General features: G+C 33.8%; 1 long non-coding RNA gene across 3 annotated transcripts; it reads left to right on the plus strand.

The window, feature by feature from the left end:
- The first annotated feature begins 1,655 nt into the window (after positions 1-1,655).
- LOC110270021 (uncharacterized) lies at positions 1,656-4,763 on the plus strand. 3 transcript variants are annotated; one of them, XR_015906935.1, is made up of 10 exons: positions 1,656-1,909; positions 2,272-2,311; positions 2,397-2,510; positions 2,613-2,985; positions 3,087-3,167; positions 3,554-3,657; positions 3,829-3,899; positions 4,149-4,194; positions 4,326-4,404; positions 4,509-4,763. It is a non-coding gene; the product is annotated as an uncharacterized LOC110270021 (long non-coding RNA). The 3 variants fall into 3 exon arrangements; XR_015906934.1 differs by lacking the exon at positions 4,149-4,194 and having other exon boundaries at positions 4,509-4,701; XR_015906933.1 differs by lacking the exons at positions 3,554-3,657; positions 4,149-4,194 and having other exon boundaries at positions 4,509-4,701.
- Positions 4,764-24,583: the final 19,820 nt, after the last annotated feature.

Genomic DNA, 24,583 nt, shown 5'->3' on the forward strand with positions numbered 1-24,583 from the left:
ATAACAAGTTATAAAATAATTAAAATCCTTTATGTAATTCTAATAAACTACTTATTGATTTTATGGCTTGTTAGAACTCAAATACTATTATGTATATAGTTTAAATTACGTCTAGTATATATTTTGGTACATATGTCTAAATAGAGACGTCATGTATATATATTTAAAAAAATAGTTCCAAATAAAAGAATTGAAACAAACCAAAAAATATAGTTTTCTATTGATTTTGCTTGGTAGTTCCTAACATTAGGGTTATTTTTTTTAGTCGGTTCGAACCCGTTTTTAGCACCATCATTATTACACAATACTTAGGGTGACAATGAGTATGATAAGATTTGGATCCAACCCTAATTCTATTCGCGAGTTGAAATTTTTATATAAACTCAATTCTATTTTATCTGTTCTCAACCCTAATTCTATCTATTCTTAACTCGCGGGTACCTGACTATACCTGCAGATTACAAAAAAGATGCAATATTATTATATAGTTTGATAATAAATTAAATTAAAACTGATTTTTATGTAAAAAAAATTTAATTATCAATTAATGATCTTTTCTTAGTGGTTAAGGATCTTTTGCATTTAGTAAGAGGTCTTTGGTTCAACATCTACTTGAAACATATTTTTATATAAGTATATAACATATACATATATAGGGTGTAAGTTGGTCGGGTAAAATTGAGACTCAATCTGCATCCTATCATATTCTCTGCGGATCGGGTTGACAACCCTACCCGATAGGATTGGGTCGAGTTGAGTATTCGCAGGTAGGGTATATCACTACAAGAAAAAGCGTATTTATCGACGTAAAAAATCGACGGCTATCTCTCCCGTCGATATTTTTCGACGGCTTGCTGTCGATATTTTTTAAAAAAAAAAATAAAAATAAAATAATAAAATCGACGGCCTATTCGTCGATTTTTTTATGATGCATTAAATTCCTATTAACTATCATCATATTGTCGACGTATCGGAGGGCGAAAATACTTTTATTTTAAAATCGACGAACGTGACGTCTATTTTTATATTTAAAATATCGACAACCTTTCCGTCGATAAATTTAAACAGTTCAAATTGCTTTTTTAAGTAAAATAAATGGTGTAGATTGCTTTTTTCAAATTAAAAGAAAGAAATTATTAAAAATAAAATATTAAAATCGACGATAATGTTGTCTATTATTTTGGCAACTTTTAACCCCTTCCTCCAATCGTCACGTTGCCAACAAGGTAATGGGTGATAATTGTTTTTCTTTAAAATCGACGGATTTGTTGTCTATTTTAATAATTATAATATCGACATATTTTGTCGTCGATAAATTTAAATGATGAAGATCTATCTTTTAAAAAATAAAATAAAAAATATAAATTTATTATATAAAATAGACCAACAAGATAGTGAGTGATAATTGTTTTTCTTTAAAATCGACGGATTTGTTGTCTATTTTAATAATTATAATATCGACATATTTTGCCGTCGATAAATTTAAACGATAAAGATCTGCCTTTTAAAAAATAAAATAAAAAATATAAATTTATTATATAAAATAGACGGTGAATATGTTGATTTTTATTTTAACTAAAATCGACGAACTTACCGTCGATTTTTATCAACAAAAAATTATGCCCACGTTATTACCCGCGTCCTTCGTTTCGATCAATTTCCCAAACATTAACCCCAAACCTCCGGAGACTCAGAGTTCAGAGTGAAGCTGCTGCTGCTTCTTCTTCTCCAACGCTTGAGAGTAGGGACCAGAGACGGAGTCACCGTCACAGAGAGAGGCAGAGAGCAGATCAGTAGAGCTTCTTCTTCTCCGACGATTGAGAAAATCCGCCGTCCTCCGTCGGAGAGCAGAGCAGCTTCTTCTTCTTCTCCTCCTCCGCCGAACCCGCCGCCGCGCCATCCTGTTCATGTAAGTTCCTCTCAGTCTCTCTGATTATTATACTTATTTTTGCGGTTGTTGTATCTACTATCTACTATTTTCATAATGAAATTCTGAATTTGCTTTTGTTAATAACAATCGCATCACTGAAACCTAATTAGCATAATCAATTCATCACATTTCATCAATCGCTTCATCTCTCTGTGCCGTTGTTGCTGCTGCCTTCAATTGACCGTGCTCAATCAAAATCAGTTACTCTCATTCTTTCGTTCTTCAATTGATTTTTTTTTCATCAATAAAAAATTTGCTCAGCATTTGTAGATGATTCACTACTTTTCTCAATGATATATGTGATCAATCCTTTTCATATATTTATTTCTGAAACTTCTCAGCTATTGAAGACATTTCCAAATGCATCGAAGTTTCTCAAGAGTAAGTTTTCACTGATTCTCTACACAGGTTTCCTAAAATGTCTCTGTATTATAAAGAAGCAATCACATTTATTTCTTTTTTGTAGCACTTGTGGCTGGTTTTGAGGTATGCAATTCTCAATTTGGAAGTTATTCAAGCAGCAATCTCTTTGGCCAAACAGGAAGGTCTTCTTGTTTCTTTGGATTTGGCCAGTTTTGAGGTACTAACCACCACAATTTGTTTTTCTTCTTCTTTTATTATTCTCTTCCATGAAAAAATTAATGAAGCTAATTGTTTTCTAATACTTCTTTTCTTTGACAAGATGGTGAGGAAATTTAAGCCACCACTTATGAAGTTATTGGAGTCTGGCAATATAGACCTCTGTTTTGCCAATCAGGATGAAGCAACGGAACTTCAATTGTAATTTTTTCTGCTGGCTTCTTTCCCAATCTCGTTCTCTTTTGCTTTGGTTGGAAAATGTGTAGTTGACTCTGCTGTGAATTGTTTGCTGTTGTGCATTGATTACTTGGAGAACATGACTAACTATACAATCATGGTAGTTTGGTTCACACTGCAAGAATTTGTTCTCAAGCCATTGCCTCCCAATATAGTGCATATCAGGATCTGATTCATGAAGCTTTCTAAAGAAAGCTAGTGTTCTCATTGCTCTTGCAATGGCTGCTGGCACTGGAGGGGTACGATGTTTGCTATATTCAGAGTGCTATGTTTTGCTCATATTATTGTAGATTCTAGATTGGCATGTTGACATGTTGATGACTTTTCTCCTTGCTCACAGGTTGTGGCTGGAGAGCTTGAACTGAATCATGAATGCAGTTTGATGCACTGGTTGCCAGAGGATTTCGAATCTAAATTGCAGGTATTTTAAATGTTTTCCTTTGCTGAGAATATATTACCTATACAAATCATTCTGATTTCTACATTTCCTATGGATTGCACTTGGAATCAAAGAACAAGATTAAAACTGCTAATCGGATATTGGAACTTGGCATATCTAGGTAGTGAGCCTCATCTTATGAAAACTAATTGTTCACTGTTTCATAGTCACGCCGGTTGAATGGTTCACTACCATACTACCATCCTAAAAATCATTCATGATTATTTGACTAAATAGTTGCTGCTATAAGTAATTTGTAACATGTGTGCTGATTTTTTGTGAGAGGATTATTACTTATATTTATATTGGTTTGATTGTGCATACTGTCTGTCCTTATGATTTAATATTACACGTACAAAATTTGAAAGGTGGAAAGTGAGATTGTGGCAGCATTCTTGAGAGGAAAAGAATGCCATTTGTTAGATTTGGACCTTAATGCCGTACTTGGATTCATTGATGATTTCTGCATATGGTAAAGTTGCAAATATCATTTCTCATTAAATTAGCCTTATTGATTCATCTTACAACTAATGATGAAGGTTATAAAATAAGAGAAATTTAAAAATTAAAGCAGAAATAATATATAGTTACAAATCTTGAAATTTGATTGTTTCCTTGTGTACTAAAATTATTATTATTGCAGGGTGATACTTTATTTGAAAGACAGAGTTCTCAATTTGCTCTAGCGGTCTCAGATATAGTTCTTATAAACATGTAAGTTTCCTTTTCAAAAGTTTTCCTGTATAGAAAGAAATTAAGCTTCTTTCCTTTTCGTATTTCTTTCACTTTATTAGAACTGTCAATAGAACTGAATGTTATGTTAAGGTGATTTCATTCTATTTGGATTCAATTCATACACGTTGAATCTTACTTTGCTATTGGATTGTATAAAGAGCTAAAACATGTAGCATAAAGGATTTGCAAATGAAATAACAACTTATTCCTTATTGTTTTCCTACACAGGTGGAAGAAGAAGACAAAGAAATAGATAGCTTTCTCAAAATACATTGTATCTTTCTCAAAATATGTCTTAACAACAACTTATTCTTTATTGTTATCCTACAACTGTATGTTTTAACAACATGTATCTTTCTCAAAATATGTTGTTAATACCAAATGTGTCTTGCACTCTTGTTTCAGGGTGAGAAAAAGAAGACAAAATACAAAAATTGAAAAGTATTGGGACTGGGAATTGGCCAATGAAACAAACCCAATATAGGTGAGCTGGATATCTGCTTTGCATGGTGTTAGGGAGTCAATGGCATGCATTTAACATATTCTTGATGGTGCCTTTTATATTGACTTCATAGCCACTTTTTGTAGATGAGGCAGCCCCAAGGAAGTCGAAAAGGAAGAGTACAATAAATTCTACAGGAAGACTTTTAACAAGTTCTTAGAACCGCTTGCTCATACTCAGTTCACCACCGAGATATTTTGATTTGATGATATTTTAGTAACTTTTGTTAGAACATTTTCTTTAGAGAGCTAATATTATAAACTCTTTACATTCTAGTAACATGAATGAATGACATATTGTATGTTAGGAATGATTTTTATTTATTTATAAATGTGCTTCCCAAAGTGTGTTGTCTTGACAATATTTTAATTGCAGGTAAGAATAATGAAGAAGAAACTTGTCAGACCCAGTAAGTCTATAAATTCTTCAATTCATTCCATACTCTCTCATCATCTCCAAATTAATAATTGAATTTGTAATTTCTTTATTTATTATTTATTATTATATTACAGAAGCTCACATGTTCTGGTAGCTTTACAAGAGTCCTTATAGAGTGAAAGATCCATCAAAATCATGGCCAATTATTCTGTGGTTACAACTTACAAGGAGGACCTGCAATAACTACTTATATGTATGGTTTTAGATTGAAATATTGTGAATAGTAATATATAATTGTTGAAACATTTTAATGAATAGGGTGCTTCACGAGTTGGAATTGGAAACTTTGTATAGGAATTATTTTTTTTATTTCAATATTAAAAAATTATATATTATGTTTAATACTTTATTTATGAGTTATATAATATTTTGTTTATGGATATTAATTTTTTGTTATTGTGAAATTTTAATCAAGAAATTATTTGCTTAACGCGATAAAAACGACGGTAAAAATTACTTTTTTAAACGATAAAAAATGTCATTTTTACTCGGTAAAAATGGCGGTTTAATTAAAAAAATATTTAAAAAACATATAGCTATTAAAATCGACGGTAGCGTTGTCGCTTTTTAAATTTAAAATAGACAAAAAAAACAAAAATATAGACAAAGAATTTGTCGGTATCTAAATAATTAAATCGACGGCAGTTATGTCGATTTTATTGAATCAAATATCGACGAAAACGGCGTCGATTTTATATAATAATATCGACGGCAATATTGTCGATTTTATTGAATCAAATATCGACAAAAAAGGTGTCGATTTTATATAATAATATCGACAGCAACGTTGTCGATTTTAGTAAGAAGGTAAAGTTCTCAACCTCATATTATAGACGGAAATGATGTCGATTTTATTAAATTATTATCGACGGCCAAGAAAGCCGTCGATTTTATTCGAATTTTGAAAAATCGACAAACTTAATAGCGACCATCTCTGCCGTCCATTTTGCCGTCGATTTTTAATATTATCGACGGCTTAGCCGTCGATTTTGCCGTCGATTTTAACAATGTTTCTTGTAGTGCATGTTGCCACCCCTAATAACATTCACACATATATATTATGAGTTTAATTTTCATATTGACGATGATTAATTCATATGTTTATATATTTTTTAAGTTGTGAATTCTAAAATTAATTATTCTTGTTGATGTGGATAAATTGTAGCCTGTCATGCAATAATTTTTTCACATCGACATGTTCATTATAAGAGACATGCCGAATAGCGGCATTTTTTTTGGAAAAAATTACCACAAAATGGTATACCAGCGGTTCGATAAATGTTACAGTTTAGGCATGAATATTTGATTTTGCGGCAGTTTTGAATTACTGTTATATGGCAAACCTTGAATTCGGCAATATTTACCGACGATCATGAACCGCCACTATTTGAGGACCGTTATTTTTTTTTCAAATTGATTTGGGGCCGGTTAGAAACTGCCGCTATCTGATACCGCAGAATTTTTAAATTTATTTCGACTATTATTGCATTTTGCATCACAAATCGCCACTATTTTTAATTTTAATGTACTAGGTATATTTTTTATTTGTCACTTTTTGGAATTTTTTTTAATATTACAAATCTTATTATTTTGTCTCTAAAAATCTAAATTGATGGCGAAATGGCATTAAAAAAATACGAAGCAAATTCATATATTTATATAAATATCAATAAAGTGTATCCCTTACTAAGAGTTGCATAGTCAACTTTAAAAAATTGTATATTTTTTTAAAAAAAAATAGTTAATTCTAAGATCTATTTTTCACTCTGTCTTTCCAAGGAATTCATCTATGCAGCGATATCTGGTGGCAGCTCTCCACCTTGCTTTTGAATTAGACATCTCAGAGTACTCTCCATTACCTGCATCTTTATCTTCGCGATTGCTATTTCTTCCTCAAATGCCTGCATTTTTGTCTTCTCGGCTGCTCCTTCATCCTCTACTGCCTTCTGGTGCGAAATTTAATCTGCAACTTACCGACAAGTGCACCGGGTCATATCAAGCAATAAACTCAGGTGAGTAAGTATTCGATCCCATGAGGATTAATGGACTGAGCAACAATAGTTGAGTGATTAGACTAGTCAGACAAACTAAATTGATTGGTTTCAAATTTAAGTAGCATAAAATAGTAATTCAAAGAGTGCAAGAAAGCAAATAGTGAATGGTTGGTGAAGTTAATATGAGAAAATAGTTAAGGCTTTGGAGATGTTTAAATTTTTGGATTAACAATTCTTATCAACTACTTTAGTCAAGCAAAGATTCAATTCATGCTGTACCCTTCGCCGCCGCCTCCCTTCGGCTTCGCCTGCTGTTCCTGCGTCTTCGGCTTCCCTTCCTCTTCTCGGCTTCAACAACACTTCACCCTGCTCCATTTGCTCCACGACACTTCGTCACCCATCTCCTACACTCTGCTTCCACCAAGAGAGAGGGAGCTTCTGCGGTGCTACGATGATGGCACTTCAGATTTTGTGATGGCGGTTTTGGGCGGAGAAAAGTGGATGATTTGTGGTTCTCTGGTAATTTTAGTAGATTTGAGTTTCATTATAAAATTAAATTTACTACCGAAAGAAACAAGGTTTCAATTGAATTCCATCAATGATGTTGCGTTCTTCAGCAAGAGCTTTTCTGCGTTTCTTTCGGCAGTATACTCAATTAGGTATTCTTTCTAGTCCCAAATCCTTCCGCTTTTCCATTACTCCCTCTTATGCCACTCATATTCATGCCCTTAATTAGGGACAGACCGTATCTCGTAGATTCTATTAGGAATCTCCAGAACCTTAATTTTGCTCTGCATCTGTTTAACAAAATGCTTTCCATGAATCCTTTGCCATGCGTGAATGACTTTAACTTTTTTAATTATTGTGCAGTCACACGATTTTGATGTTATTAGTGTCCTTTCTGCTAACACGATGAATCTCATACAGGTAATTAATATTGCTACAGAATGTTGGTACATTAATTCATACGGATAGATTAGCTGTTATTTGATCCAAGGTTTATGAAGGAATTTATGTATTAAATATCTGAGCATTCTTGTTCACAGAGAAGGAATCATCAGTGACTTTGATGGTGCACATGTACATTGATTGAATACTAGAACTAGTTCTATTTTGATGTGGCATCTTTCTGATCATTGGCTTTTTATTTGACAATTTCTTGTTGACAGATTCAGTCATTTAAAATTCTGCTTTTGATGTGGTATTTTTTTGAACATTGGGTTTGTTATGCTGACAATTTTTTTTGGCAGATTAAAGTCTCATCAAAGCAGCAGAGGTTCTGTAGAGAGAGAAATAATAATTTTTGTACTTGCTTTGATTCCTTTTATATTCATAGTCCATTCTTCCCTTAGTGTATACTTGACATGATAGTGAAATAGTGATAAATTGTGGTTTCTATCCTACCATGGGTTAAAACCTTTATGAAAATCTAAATTTATAATGGTAAAATTTCTCATCATATAATTAGTTCTTCTTATATGATGTTAGTTGTCATTTATTGATTGGTTTGCACTATTTTATAGTTGAGAAAAATTATTTTCATGTATTTTCCTATCCTAAGCCTTGTGTTTCCTTTCTCATTTGTTCTCCCATTTGATAGGTTGATGCTGAGAGAGCCTATCATCGAAATGCCCTTGTCATTCTAGAGAAACTATATACTAAGGTTAGCCCTTGTAGCCTGAACTATAAAAATGAGAGTCAAGATTCAAGAACTATGTATGAAGAGAGATTTTATACTTTTACCAAAACTTACCATTATATATATAGTTTCACTGTCTTTTTATTTAGTAACTTTTGGGAGTGGATGCATGAGTAGATATTGCGAAATATGGTATGACGGTATGACCATCTTTTCCTTACTCCTTGTATTGCTATGCACTAGAGAGATTGTAACTGAAACTGGGTAAAAAAAAAGTACTGATCAGATTAATGATCTCTGTTTCTATAGTTATAATATTGTATATTGAATTAGATAGCTTAATTCTATACAAACAATTTTGTCACTTGTATCGTCTTTCTTAACTTGGATTAGTTTTTCGAATAGTAGCTTCTATGGAGTTTGGTTTGCATATGGCTGAAAAGCATTTGTTGCGGGCTATATTGACAATTAGACATCGACCTTGTATGGCTTCTTTGTTGATCATCAATTGTCTTACTGTGTCCACCATTGTAACTTGCAAAATTTTTTTGTTGCAATGTTGCTGGTCCTGTTTCTTACATAGTACTGCTAGTTTTTCTAGTTCTGTTTTTGAAACTGCCTTTGTTATTGTTGTTTTCTTAATTTTATTACTTGCAAAATTTGAACGTATGTTATTATTTCAACACTGTAAATGATGAAAGTTCACCAGAAAAAAATGGCTAATTTTTATGTTATTATCATCTCTAGTTTCCTTTCCTTGCTAATTCTTAAAAAAACTGCTCTGCTTCATTAGTGCTTCTGATCACTCTTGTTGGTTTCATTAGTGAATTTAGTTTATTATACATATTATTTTTTATTATAAGGCATATTATTAGTGCTTCTGATCACTCTTGCTTATTTAATTTTTATTAGTGCTTCTGATCACTTTTGATTCCAAATTGATGATTGCATTGTTGATTTTATCAGAGGAAGCTGTACAAATTCCCAGAAGAACTACAAGGTCTTTAGCTTCATCTTCTGCACAAATTTCTGCTTCATCTTTAGTTAAGTTTTGTTTGCTTTCTATTTCTTTTTGGTCTTTAGTTTCATCCTATATTATTATTGGTTAACTGGTTTTAATTTTGTTCCTTGGGTTTGAGTTTCTTCTCCATGATGGAATAGGTTCAAATTTGTGACAAGTACCTCCTCTTCACTCTATCTATTAACTAATTTCATGTGTTTTGATTTGAGCTTCATGTTCCTAATCTTTGTGGTGCTTGTTGTTCTGAAGCCATAGCCAAGTTCTCTGTTAAACCAATGTAACCACTTTTGAATGTTGCATCTAGACGTTAAGGAAACAACATTTTTAATTACTTAGAATGGTTAAAATTGAATTTTAATGCTTTCTTTAGGATCCGAAATTGTTTATCTCAGCTGTACGCCAAAGACATCACTCCTGATGATAAGAAAGAGCTTGATGAGGCTTTGCAGCAGGAGGTAAGTTGGTAATTCAATTTTTACACCTTTAGATATGAAATTACAATTTTCGCACTTAAAGTAAATTGGTCATTCATATGCTATCTGATCTTTTACACTAGAACAGGACAAGTACATTTCAACAATGCAAACTAGAAAGCAAATTTGGTGATTTCTTTTTCTTTCTTAATTTGTGTACTTAAAGTACTGAAAATATACTCCTAAGATATTTATTCAATCAAGAGTATAGACAATGGTATCAAGTGCTTCATTTTTTATAATTCTAAGATTTTTTCTTTTTGAAAGAAAGAAAGAGCTCAACACTTATAGTGGAGCTTATTACAATTGAAGAATTTAAAAAAGAAACAAAGACAACTAAAGTAATTCCAAGATTTATTTTTTCACATGGTGAAGCATTTTTATTAATCATCCGTGTTTGAAGTTGTTATGCAGAGAATTATATCTCCGATAAACTTCTTATGTAACTTTTGTTTGTGTAGATTCAAACTGCATTTCGAACGGACGAAATCAGGAGAACTCCTCCACAAGATGAGATGAGAGCAGGAATGGGATACTTCCACCATAAATGAAGAACATAGGGATAAATGAGCGGGTAATCAGAGAGTGACTCTTGAAGTGACAAGGGATATTTGTTTACTAGCTAGAATGATGGCTGCTAATTTGTATTATTCCGAGATAGAAGATCTTATGTTTGAAGTAATTTATTTTTAGAGAAATAATTTGTATTATTCTCAAATAGAAGATTTTATGGCTGCTAATTTATTATGACAACCTAAATCTTGTTTAAGGATAATTTTTATTATTTAAAGAATATTACATAGTATTGTTATGTATTTATTTTTATTTTATAATATTTTACTAATTTAATTAAAAATATAGGATTATATATATAATTATATTATTAAATATTAGGTTTTAGAAAAAAATTATTAATATATATATATATATATATATATATATATACAGAAAAAAAAATGAGAGACCTAAGGCTACACTTATATACAGTAGCTATGGTATACAAAAAAAAGGGACCTAAGGCTATACTTATAAGCGGTAGCCATGGTATATAATGTGGCTACGCTTTACAGGTGATGCAGTAGCCCTGAAAAGCGTAGCCTATTCTGGTAAAAATGGAAGCTGAAAAGCGTAGCCTTTAGTCTTGGACAGCATCACTTGAAAAGTGCACCCTATTCCCAAACGCCAAAAGCGTAGCCCTTGGTGCAGAAAAGTGTAGCCCTTGGTGTAGAAAAGCGTAGCCTTTGAGAATAGGTAACGGCCGAATAGGAATCACCCCAAAAAACGTAGCCGTAGCCCAGAAAGCGTAGCCGTAGCCTAAGGCATAATTTTTTTTTCACTTTTGGCTACACTTTTCAAGTGTACCTGAATGGGTGTTTTTCTTGTAGTGTCATGGTAAACTTTAAGTGATTAAATCCTAATCCCTTAGTAATTTAATATCATCTAATTTAATCAACCGTCAATTCCTTGGTCACTTAATTTAAATTAGAAGATTAAGTCTAATTCTAGTTTATGAACCACACAAACCCTAAATACCCAAAAATAAGGGGATTATATGTCACGTATCTCGTTAAATCTAGATAAATTAGAGAATGATGAGAAATTGATTTCAAGTTGTGCAAGTGATTTAACTTTTCCAAGATTCAACAAGAATTCAATTAGAAAAAGAATTATCTTCTAATATACTCTAATTTCTAGGATGAACAATGAAATCAATCCTTAAATTTAAATAAGTGCATTGATTAAGAGTAGAATGATTTAATCCATTAAAATAAACAGAGTTCCTAACCTTAACAGTAGAGGTTTAGTTGCTCATGACTCAGAGAAAAACCTCGAGTAAAAATTGTAAAAGTGCGGAATGAGAAAGAAGAGAAAAGAGAGAGCTTGCAGGTCTGAATCTTGTCTTCTTTTATATCTAATCCTAATTTTTTAAAATTTTTAAAGCTAAAACCTTAAAAACTATATAAGAAAATTAATTAAAAACTAAATTAAGACTTTTGTGGAGAGTTGAGGACACGCTACTAGCGCTAAACGTCGAGTAGTGGTATTTAGCGCCGCTGGATAGAGAACTTTTTCAATGTTTCTGGGTACCTGGCGCTAAACGCCAGGTAGGAGCGTTTAGCGCCACTAGCGCATGATCTTGGCACACTTTACGAAGCATTTGGCACTAAACGTCGCGTCCTGACATTTAGCGCCACCAAACAGAGAGCTTGCATGAACTTCTAGGCTTATGGCGCTAAATGTCGAGCAGTGGCGTTTAGGAGCATCAATTTTTTTCATTTTTTTCTACTCGAATTCTGTCAAACTTATCCGAATTTTTCCTGAAATCATCAAAACAACAGTGCAACTCAAAGTAGCATCCATGATGGTCTAAAACACCAAAATCTCATAAAAACTCCACAAATCCACATCTAAATTACTATGAAAATATAGAAAAGATGCTCACGCATCACCTTCCTTTTTAATTTCTCGGTCGCCAGCTCTGCTTGTAGTTCAAGCAGCACCCTTTGGGTCTCTTCTCTTTGAACTCCATTGCCCGGCTGATGCGAAGTCGTACCAAAGAGTTGACTAGAAGTTGGTTCGAAATTCACACCACGTACTCTACTCGGGTGCTCTTTTCTGAGAGTTTGAGCAAGCGAATCATTCTGAGACAACAGTCTAGAGGATTTATCATATTACTCAATCTCTACAATTCTTTCCTACACACATAGATAAGCAAACATAAGCATTACGAGCTAGAGCACAACCACATAGACTTTCACCACAATTTTATAATTAAAACCAACGAAAAACAACATAATGATTCTCAGCGTATTACTTACACCAATGGTCCGAGCTTCTTCATGGATATAGGAGCCATCACGTCGTTCGTACACTGAGATCCATAACTCTCCTCTACCAACTTTTTTCCCTTGTAGTTCCGACTATAATAACATAGTTTAAAAAGTGAATATATAGACGAAGAGATTGTTCAAAAAATGAATTCAAACGTAAATTACCTCTTTTTCTCTACATCTTGCCAAACTTTTCGAACCGTCAGTGTGAGTGTATAATTGCTTCGATCGATTCACTGTGCTTTTCCTGCACTTCTCCTATCATATCATCAAAAGTAAAAGTTACTAGACACATTTTTTACCAACTCAATGCAATATAAATAGACTTAGTTTATTACGAATTAAAAATACTATACCTGTGTGTCATTACTATTGTGATAATGAAAGAACCATCTCCAATGATCCGCACTAATTCTCGGTAGGCGCTTTTCAATATGTTGTTTAATCATCTTTTCTGAGTCGTAATAGTTATAGTACAATCTGTTCCTCGTTTCCTTCCAGAACCTCCCTATACTTTTTAATATTGCATGTTTGATAATTTTTCTACTATCTTTATTAAAATGAAACATTTTCTGCAACGAAAAATTTAAATTGTTAATAATTATCAAATAAATTTTCTCTACAGTATGTTACGTTAGCATATTGTTAAAAGAAATATTAAAAGAATTAATGTAAATTATAAATATCAAATTTAGAATTAAATTAAATAAATTAAATTTAGATAAATTTAAAATACGAATTCAATTTTAGAGATCAAAATATTAACTCAAATATATCGACAGAATCATTAAAAAAAAAGTGTGCAACAAATGAAGCAGGCAAGAAGAAATATTAAATTATAAAAAATAAACAATGTATTTATTTATTTATTTATTGATATTAATAAACATTATTTTTTCATTAACTAAGTGTTGATTTTTAAATAGAAGAATATTAGACAATTGGTAAAATTTATTATTTTTAATTATTAATTAGTTATTAATATTTAAAAATATAGACTAAAAATATATTACTAAATTATTAAATTAAAAAAATTAAATTAATATTAAAAATAATTGTCAAAATTAATAAATTCTTTCAGTTATATATAAATTTGAATAAATAGTCAAATTAATCTCTAAAAAATTACTCTTTCTTAAATTGGTTTCCAAAATTTTTTTAATCAAATTTGTTCTTTTAAAAATTTTAAATTAGTTATGTTAGTCATTTCGTCACTTTTTTTGTTAATGGTGTCAAAATTTACTAAGTGACACATTAAGTGACACCACAACACACATCTAAAAATTTTAATTAACTATCAAGATAATAAATTTATGAAATTAGATCAAATTAAAACCTAATTAAAGGGAGAATTTGAGGTATTAGAATTCCTCAATTTGGAATTAATCTGATCTAATTTTATAAATTAATTATGTTAATAGTTAATTAGGACTACTAGATGTGTATTGTGATATTACTTAATATATCATATTAACAAATTTTAACACCATTAGCAATGAAATTGACTAAATGACTAACATGACTAATTTAAAATATTTTAAAAACGAATTTAATTAAAAATTCTTTTGAGAATAAATTTAAAATATAATAATCTTTTAAGGACTAATTTAACTATTTACTCATCTAATTCTCTTTTAAATAACAGTTAGTCGGTTATAGAATCTAAATAGTAAATACCATGATCAATATAAATCACTAGAGAATACCAAAAAAATAAAGTAAAAGAGAAAAATTAAATTTTTGCATTATAAATAAAAAATATTAGAAAATTATAAAAATTTATTATTTTTATCTATTAATTAATTATTAATATTTAAAATATAAATTAAAATATATTATTAAATTATTAAACTAAAAATAATATTAAAATAATAAATTTTGATATTTTTTCTTGTAAATCTAAACCCAGTCATCCATGATGCATGTGTTTTGGGATAAGCCCGCCACCTGTTTTAGTACTATGCTATCCTGTTATTCCTGTATTTTGATTTTTGACCTTTCACCCTCTCTCACACATTTCCGGAACTCACTCACCACTCACCAGACCCCAAGTTTATGTAACCTCCATTTTTCACTCAAATTTCCCAAATCCCAACAATCAGCTACCTACTAAGATATAAAATTAATTGGTATAGTTATTAAATGTTAAATATTTTTAATGACAAATGATTAGCTTGGATTTTTATTTATAGTTAATTTTTTAAATAAATTCTTAGTAAAATTATTCAATACAACTTTAGTTTTTTGTTTTGGGGTCAGATAATAGTATAATACAACTTTAGATTTAGAATAAGAACATTGTTAATATTAGAGCATTTCCAAAGTCCAGATAAACAAATGGGACCCACCACAATGGCCCATCACCAAAACCATTTAGGTGTATTCAAACTATTCAATATCCTTTTAGCCTCTAGCCACATTTTTACTCTCTCATAAGGAAAACCACTTGTTTAGTTGCTACAGCCTACAGCCTCTGGTTTTCTCTATAAAAAACACTCACTCCCCAAAACACACTTATCCTATTTCCAAATCCCTAGGTCCACAACACCAAGAGCAACGTTTTTCATAATCGGTGATTCCGAAACAAAAAGCAGTTAGGATGAGTAACTTGATCCGTTTTTGGATGGCCAGAACCGTGGCTGGAACGCAGAGCAACTCTCACTCTCTAAACAGCAAACACAACCAGATGAGGTTCTTGTTCGCCGGAGAATCGCCAGCGCCAGAGCTCGTTCCCATCGGAAACGAGACTAACAGTCTTCGGGTTGGACAAGCTGACGACTCCCTCCGCAAAGTTATGTACTTGAACATTTGGGGTCTGGGCTGAGCTGACTCACTGCTTCACTCGTTCGTAACTCGAATGTTTTTAGGTTTGGTCGTGTAAATTGTAAATTATATACATAGACAATAACTTAGCAGTATCTTGTAATTTTGTAAAAATTGAATGCAAATATAACAGAGTTGTGAAGGATCAAGTGATTCAATAATTGACTTGACTTTATAATTCAGTTTATCATTAACAATAATTTAACCAATTTATTTTTTAGTAAATATCCAACACAAATTTTCTAATCATTCATTATCTGAGATATATAATTTATTTTTCTAATGATGTAATTTTGGAGTATTGAATAGTCGTAAATGTTTTAAAAGATGAGTTGTTTCAGATGATAAATAGGGCAAATTATTTCAACAAATGAATTGGAGGAGAAAATTATTTGGAATTTTTAAAATGAAAAATATTATGTGTATGTCCTATTTCTATGTAAATCGAAATAAATTTACACTCACTCCGCATAAATTGAAATAATATAATTCGATTTATTAGGGAATTATGCAATTCGAATCGACATGATTTGATTTATGATTTGATTTACGCTATGGAAGGCCAATACATATAATTTGAATCTATATGATTCGATTTACATAAAGAGTTACTAAGAAAGCAAGGCATATGATTAAATCGAACTGATTTAATTCGATTTACTTAAGGAGCATGTGCTATATAAATAGAATTAGAGTGTTAAATTGAGGTAAATTCACAATGGCTAGCAAAGAGAGTTATCTAATGATCGGATATAAAATTTACTGACAAAGATCTATTGAGTGTCTTTATTAGAGCTTCTATGAGTCTCGTTGATTTTCAAAATACCGTTCTACAGAAATTGAGTCTGCAAGGAATGAAACAGATAGAGAAATTAAATTGGGTCTTCACTACCCATGTCGCTATGCAGTTGCTTGCTATGCATATTTTCGCTTGAGCTGGGCAATTTATGTCCACGACGTATATCGCCTCAGCACGATGTTTAATGTCTACATGATGGGATTCAATCCCCCGATTCCAAAAGGTTTCTGGCCACTATATGATGGGCCAACATCATCTCTGATCTTAGTAAAAGACGTACATCTAAAGGTCGTTTGAGGAGCACTAGAATTCACACTAGTATGGACGAGGTCGATCCAAATCGACTAAAGCGGTGTGGGCTATGCAGACAGCTTAGTCATATTAGGCGGAGTTGTCCACAGGGAGGAGGAGCCAGGGGTTCTGCCGCAGGCAGTGGAGTTTAGTGTTTTCTGTATTATTTTGCCTTCACTTTTGTATCCTGTATCACTTTCTATTGTATTGCTTTATCGGTTATCCACCGTATTACGCTTTATTGTTGCTTAGAGATGATTGTGGCATTCTATGTTTTGTTATCGAGATGTATGTAGTTGTTGCGTTTATTATCTAGTAGGACGAACTGTCGTTGTTAATATGATGGTATTTTCTTTCTCATAATGGTGTTGCCTTTACTTTTTATTTTTAACGGTGAAATTTCAACAGTCATCAATCAATAACATCCTGAAGTTATATTTTTCTGCGTGTTTCAAGTAAAACATAATGACATAGCATGATAGCATACAAGACATGATAACATAGGATGGTAACTTAATAACATGATAACATAGCGGACTAACATAATTTTGAATACAACAACACAATGACAATCTGGTAGCTAACATAATAACATACAATCAAACAGTCATCTGAACAGTTAAAATAGATGTAACCCTATGAAGCAGCAGCGTGGGCGCTTGATCCTCTGTGCTCTCTGTGCTAAAAGTACCTCCTCATCGTCTTGGGTCAGTCCAGGGGAGGGGGCGGATGGACCTGCACGATCTGGGGCTGCAGCTGGAGTTGCTGAGGGAGGAGTGCCACCCAATGTAAATGTTTCGTCCACAAGACCTGACAGAGGCTCGTTCAGGTCCATATCAAAGGGTGTCTGGTGGCCGGGGGCATCTGAACCACGTCAAGCCGCCTCATCCTCTTGGATAATAACGCTAATCTCCTCCAGGAAGATGGATCCTCCGAACTCACTATCAAGGCCATCGCTAGCTAGCAAATTCGAAAGGAGCTCACTCGTGCTCATGAATGTCTGACTCTCATGCATAGACATATCACAGTAAGGGAAACCAACAAAATAATTGCCAAATTCCCATCACCCCGAACCCCTCCACCATCCACTAACCCTAATGTACCACACCGAAGACCACCCCTACCCCCACCTCCATAAACCCCATCACCTTTACCGACATCAGATCCAAACTCTAAACCACCTCCACCGCCCCACTATCATCGCCTCCGCCACCACTTCCACCACCACTTCCAGGTCCACCCTCATCATCAATTCTACTACTGTCATCTCCACCATCATCCCCACCATCACCACCGTCATACTCGGCTCTCCTAATATGTCGACCTCTACCTCGACGTCCACCCATCTCTCCCTCTCGACCGCGCCCTCTACCTCGTCGACGACCTCGATGCCTCCCCTCTATGGCGTCAATTGCATCATCGAGCCACCTCCACTCACGATTACTGGCTCGTGTACCAACACGACATCTCCTATCCACTCGAATCTGTCAGGAACATCTTGCACCTGATCCATCTTAGGTACTCGGCCTAGACCTCTCTGCGTCGCCTTGGTCGGGATAGGATCTTCTCTGGGGTTTCCGAGAAAGAGCTCCGGCAATAAGAATCTCCTCCCATACTGATGCCACCACTTCAAGTAAGCCTGTGATGGTCCTGGGTCTGCGACCACATCAAATCGTAGCACATGGTCGGCCTGCCTGGTGTAATGTATGTACCAACTCTGTAGAGTGTCCGGAAACCGTCGGTCCTCGCCTCTGCCATCCTTCAACATTAGAAAATCAATGTCGAGTGCGGGCTGTGGACGATGTTGTACTCCACCAAGCTGTGGTATGGTGACTGAACGTCTCCTGCATCTAAGTGCACTTCACCGTGAACTTGTCGATGCAGTCCGCCGGAGGCAACACACCCAACAACTCTTGGACTAATCCCATACAGGTTCCCCGCCATTAATGAACCGCTGAAAATTCGTCAGGTATCCACTAACGTAATGTCCGTCGATGGGAAGGCCTAAATGGTATGCAACATCTTGAAGCGTAATATACACTCCGTGAATGGCATATGAAAAGTATGAGTCTCAGGCCGCCACCACTGCACAAATGCACTTATTAGCAGCTCATCCAACCTAAACTAGTGGTCGTTGAGCCTCGCAAGGTGGGCTAAGCCGGCCGTCTGCAGGTATGGTATGATCTTGTCCTCCACTCACAATTACTGGCTCGTGTACCAACACGACATCTTCTATCCACTCAAATCTGTCAGGAACATCTGGCACCTGATCCATCTCAGGTACTCAGCCTAGACCTCTCTGCGTCGCCTTGGTCGGGATAGGATCTTCTCTTGGGTCTCCGAGAAAGAGCTCCGGCAATAAGAATCTCCTCCCATACTGATGCCACCACTTCAAGTAAGCCTGTGATGGTCCTGGGTCTGCGACCACATCAAATCGTAGCACATGGTCGGCCTGCCTGGTCTAATGTATGTACCAACTCTGTAGAGTTTCCGGAAACCATCGGTCTCCGCCTCTGTCATCTTTCAACATCAGAAAATCAATGTTGAGTGCTGGATGATGCTGTACTCCACCAAGCTGTGGTATGGTGACTGAACGTCTCCTGCATCAAGGTGTACTTCACCGTGAACTTGTCAATGCAGTTCGCCGGAGGCAACACACCCAACAACTCTTGGACCAATCCCATACAGGTTGCCCACCATCAATGAACTGCTGAAAATCCGTTAGGCATCCGCTAACGTAATGTCCGTCGATGGGAAGGCCTAAATGGTATGCAACATCTTGAAGCATAATATACACTCCGCGAATGGCATATGGAAAGTATGAGTTTCAGGCCGCCACCACTGCACAAATGCACTGACTAGCAGCTCATCCAACATAAACTAGTGGTCATTGAGTCTCGCGAGGTGGGCTAAGCCGGCCGTCTGCAGGTATGGTATGATCCTGTCATCCAAGGGCATATCATGCTGCTTCCTCATGCTGGTGATACATCGATATGGCTGCACCACAATGAAAAAATGTCCTTTAGAACCATCACAAGTAACAAATCAATTCACCAAAAAACCATTAAATAATACAGATCCTTTTCAACAAAATCATATCCGAGTTATATCAAAAATCACCTAAAATGGACAACTCTACTAAAAATAAACTTTAATGTAAATTATGTTGCAACCCTAGACATAGTCAACCTAACGTTCAATAATTTAACTAAATTGCATTCAACCAAATTCGATTACACTAAAGTATAAAGTACAAAATTGAACTAAATTAAATTACATTAATTTAATCTTTAACATTTAGAGATTAAATTACATTAATTTTGAATAAATTAAACTAAATTAAATTAATAAAAATTTTAAATAACCCAAACTAAATTAATTTTAAATAAATTAAAAATAAACTAAATTACTGGTCCGTTAACCTAACGTTTAGGAATTATATTAAATCTAAAAAATTAAACTATTTTACATTTTTGTTAAACTTCTACTGCCTATTTAATCTAACATTAGAAACCTAAATTAGATTAACCTAAACTCCTAAAAAACTTCTAATCTAGTTAATCACTACTCTAACTAATAAGCATTGTTAATCACTATTTCACTGTGCATTTTTACTTTTAAAAATCTAGCAAAACACTAAACCACTACTCCAACTACCATTTGTAGTTTAAAAATCTCAGAAGTGCATATAACAAAATTCTAAGTGACTTAACATCATAAATTATTACCTTTTTTTTTTTTTACAGATATTCAATTTTGGAAACTAACCTCTTCATGGATGGAACCAGTAATATGGGCGATGCCGTCTAACCGATAGATATGATTCAGGTAGTCTTCCGTTTCCACAGTTTCAATCCTATGGCTTTTTTGGCGCAAATTTTCTCTGGAATTCGTTTTTGGGGGGATGTGGTTTGGTGAAATATAATTCAAAATAAGTAGATTCGAATTCTTTATATAGGTATATAAACATTAAATCAAAACTAGTAGATTCGATTTACCACTAGCTTTCATTTAATGTAAATCGAAGTAAGTCCATTTAATTTACTAGTGCTTAATTCGAATCCACTCAATTCGAATTACTAGGGGACAAAAACTGTGTGTGTAATTCGAAGTCAATGGTTTCAATTTATGATGGATGGATTTCAAAATCAACTAAATCGAATCTAGTCCACTCGATCTATGCATAATCCTAGTAGTTCGAATTTGATTGATTCGATGTACCAGTATAATGGCTAAATCAACTTTAATCAATTTGATTTACATAAAAATATTTATGAGAGTATGCACGTAATATTTTTTTCTTTAGGAGATTCATGTAATTTTGTGATTCAAAAAATTTATTAATGTGTTTTGACCTGCTAAATAATTAAAGTTTATTTTGTCTTTTTTATGATGTAATCATTTTATTATTTATTATATATTTTTTTGGGGATAAGTCATGGTTTTGTACTGATCTTCTCTTGTAGAACTGTATATATATTATGAATTTTGTTACGAATTCGGCCTACGGACTCCACACCCGGAATAGTCTCCAAATTCGGTTATCCAGTTCGACCCATCTCACCCTTCTAGAAGGCCTGGAACCGGCCTGCTAAGAGCTTCTAACCAACAATCAAATTCAAATATCTCCCTTATCTTAACCAAATAAGATAAGATAAAGATAATGACCACCACCTATATAAAGGGAAGCCCCAGACTCCTCATGTACGACATTCACTCTACACACCTTATACCTCTGAGATCTATTCTGACTTGAGCGTTGGAGTGTCTTTGCAGGTACCACTCCCTTTTCTACTCCAGTCGAAAGATCCGACATCCACCCCAACCTACAAATTTCCAATCCATCTCTCAACCCGTATTGACATCATGTACAAATTTTTTATGTAAATATGTACATGGAGCACCGATAATTTTAGCAATCACATTAGAATTTGAAAATTAGAGCATCTTTTCTAGTAAAAATTGTAGGTTTAGTTTATGGTTTTTATTTTCACATATGTCTTTTTCAGGGGAAAAAGAAAAATAACTTGACTATGTTGTGATTGTTGTAAAATAAATAAGGAAGAGTTAATAAAATAAAATATGAATAGAAAAGTACTACTATCAACATTTACTAATATTATTATACTACTATAAAGATAATAATATGTTAATGTTATATTAGTAGTATATGAAAGGAGAAAATAAAGAAGTGCTTTTATTGTAATGTGTATAAGAAAGAGAGAGAGAATATTTGTTTTATTATTGTTTTGTTGCTGTACGTCAATTCTCTCATACCTCACTATTTATAGAGGTAAAGTATTGACATTTTCAAATTCTATTTAATCTCAATTTGTCTTGGGGGCTTCATTTTTCATAGGAAAAATCAGCCGCCCATAATGGTCATCCACATTTTTGAACTTATTACAACACTCCCCCTTGGATGACCATTTAGGATTATTGCCTCATTAAAACCTTACTAAAGGAAAACCCAGTAGGAAAAAAATCTTAGTGAAGGAAAAAGAGTACAATATCCTTTTTGATAGGGACTGCCTCATTAAAAAACCTTGTCAAGAAAAACCCAATGGGAAAAAAACCTGACCAAGGAAAAAAGAGTACAATTTATTTAATATCTCGAAATCGGCGCATCCCAATCTCATGTACCGATCTTTCAAAGAAGGATTTTGGGAGTGACTTTGTAAATAAATTTGCCAAATTGTCACTTGAGCGGATCTGTTGGACATCAATTGTCCCTTGATTTTGAAGATCATGGGTGAAGAAAAATTTGGGAGAAATATGCTTTGTTCTATCACCTTTGATGTATCCGCCTTTAAGTTGAGCAATACATGCTGTATTATCTTCAAACAGGACAATTGGAGCTATCTTATGATCAATCAGTCCACATGATGACAGAATATATTGGATCAAACTCCTGAGCTAAAAACACTCGCGACTAGCTTCATGTATCGCGAGTATTTCAGCATGATTAGAGGAGGTTGCTGCTATCGTCTATTTTGTGGACCTCCATGATATAACTGTACCACCATATGTGAATAGATATCCTGTTTGAGATCTCCCTTTATGTGGATCAGACAAGTAGTCAGCATCTGCATAGCCAACTAGTTGTGACTTGGATCCATAGGGATAAAATAATCCCATATCAACCGTCCCATGAAGATATCAAAAGATTTGTTTGATTCCACTCCAATGTCTTCTGGTTGGAGATGAACTATATCTTGCTAGTAAATTCATGGCAAATGATATATCGGGTCGTGTATTATTGGCAAGATACATTAGCGCTCCAATGGCACTAAGATATGGTACTTCAGGACCAATGATATCTTCATTTTCTTCTTTAGGACGGAATTGATCATTCTCCACATCCAAAGATCTTACGATCATTGGGGTACTTAATGGATGTGACTTATCCATATAAAATCTTTTCAAGATCTTTTCTGTGTATGTTGTTTGATGAATAAAGATCCCATTTTTTATATGCTCGATCTGCAGGCTGAGACAAAATTTAGTCTTTCCAAGATCTTTCATCTCAAACTCTTCTTTTAAAGTTTTTATAATTGTTGAAATCTCTTCAGGAGTCCCAATGATATTTAAATCATCAACGTACACAGCAATTATAATGAATCCAGATGCAGATTTCTTTATGAAAATACATGGATAGATATCATCATTCTTGAATCCATTTTTGGCCAGATACTCAGTAAGACGATTATACCACATTCGTCCAGATTGCTTTAGACCATATAAAGATCTTTTCAATTTAACTGAGTATAATCCCTGTGAATATTCATTGGATGGTTTAGATATCTTTAGTCCTTCAGGGACTTTCATATAGATATCCCGATCTAATGAGCCGTATAAATAGGTTGTTACCACATCCATTAAATGCATATGCAGTTTATGATATGCATATAAACTGACCAACTAACGCAATGTTATCGCATCCACTACAGGGGAATACGTTTCTTCATAATCTATACCGGGCCTTTGTGAAAAATCTTGTGCAACAAGTCGGGCTTTGTAGCGCACAACTTCATTTTTCTCATTTCGTTTTCTCACAAATACCCATCGGTATCCAACAGGTTTTACATCTTCTGGTGTACGGACTACAGGTCCAAAGACTTCACGTATTGCAAGTGAGTCTAATTCAGCCTTCATGGCTTCTTTCCATTTTGGCCAATCATTCCTTTGTCGATATTCTTCGACTGATCTTGGCTCAAGATCCTTACTTTCATGCATGATATTTAATGCCACATTATATGCAAATATTTCATTGACAATTGTCTTATTTCGGTCCCATTTCTCTCCTATAAAGACATAATTTATCAAGATCTCATCATTTTCACAATTTTGAGGTACCTGAACGTCTTCTAGAGTTAAAATTATATCAGAATTTTGGACAACTACAGGTGTCTCTACTATGTCTTTTCCAACAGGAATAATATTTACCTCTTTTCGCTTTCGAGGATTTTAATCTTTGGAACCGGCAGGCCTGCCACGCTTCTGGCGTGAATTTGCTTTAGTGGCTACTTGTCCTACTGGGATATCAATTCGAATTGGGACATTTTCCGCTGGTATATAAGATTTGGTTATCCTCTTTGTATCGGAAAATGCATCAGGCAATTCATTTGCTATTCTTTGCAAATGTATAATCTTTTGAACTTCTAGTCCACATTGCCTGATCGAGGATCTAAATGCATCAACGATGATGCATTCCAATTAAGTTTCTTTTCAGGAAGCTTATTCTCTCCCCCTAATATTGGAAATTTTGATTCATCAAAATGACAATCCGTAAACCGGGCTTTAAATACATCTCCAGTTTGTATCTCAAGATACCTCACTATAGAGGGAGAAT

Source organism: Arachis ipaensis, chromosome B3, assembly GCF_059453495.1.
Source record: "Arachis ipaensis isolate K30076 ecotype BB chromosome B3, ASM5945349v1, whole genome shotgun sequence".
NCBI lineage: Eukaryota > Viridiplantae > Streptophyta > Magnoliopsida > Fabales > Fabaceae > Arachis > Arachis ipaensis.